The 524-nt window shown below is 54.0% G+C and overlaps 1 protein-coding gene across 1 annotated transcript in view; it reads left to right on the top strand.

Moving 5' to 3' along the window:
- The window catches only part of CARD14 (caspase recruitment domain family member 14), a 22,658-nt gene that overhangs the window by 18,886 nt on the left and 3,248 nt on the right, over nucleotides 1-524 (top strand). The gene's annotated exons all lie outside the window — the stretch shown is intronic.

Below are 524 nucleotides of genomic sequence, written 5' to 3'. Positions count from 1 at the left end.
GGGGGGGGGGGGGGGGCGGGCCTTAAAACAGCAGAGATGTGTACTCTCACAGTTCTGAAGGCCAGAAGTCTGAAGTCAAGATGTCTTTGCAGGCTGCACTTCCTCCAAAGGCTCCAGGGGGGAGTCCTTCCTGCCTTTTCCTGCTCTGGTGGCTGCTGGTGGCTTGTGACTGCATTACTCCCATCTCTGCCTCCTTGTCTGCGTGTCCCTCCGTCTTCACGTTACTTTCTTACAAGGAGCCAGTCATGGGATTTAGGGCCACCCTACTCCAGTGCGACCTCACCTTGACTAACCACATCTGCAAAGACCTTATTTCCAAATAAGGTCATGTTCTGAGGTTTCAGATGAACATGGATTGGGGGGGTATGTTATTCCACCCAGTGCAGCTCTGCTGGCAGATAGGTTTGTACTTAACCGGAGTCATACAACCAAAGGGCTCCATCCACCTTCCCAAAGCCACTCAGTGTAGGGCCATGGAGATGGACTGGCCAGTGGGAATCTTGGGTCCCAGTGGCCCTGCTCAG

Source organism: Lipotes vexillifer, unplaced genomic scaffold (genome assembly GCF_000442215.2).
Source record: "Lipotes vexillifer unplaced genomic scaffold, Lipotes_vexillifer_v1.1 scaffold1691, whole genome shotgun sequence".
In the NCBI taxonomy this organism is placed as follows: Eukaryota; Metazoa; Chordata; class Mammalia; order Artiodactyla; family Lipotidae; genus Lipotes; species Lipotes vexillifer.
This window is presented reverse-complemented; position numbering and strand designations above follow the sequence as displayed.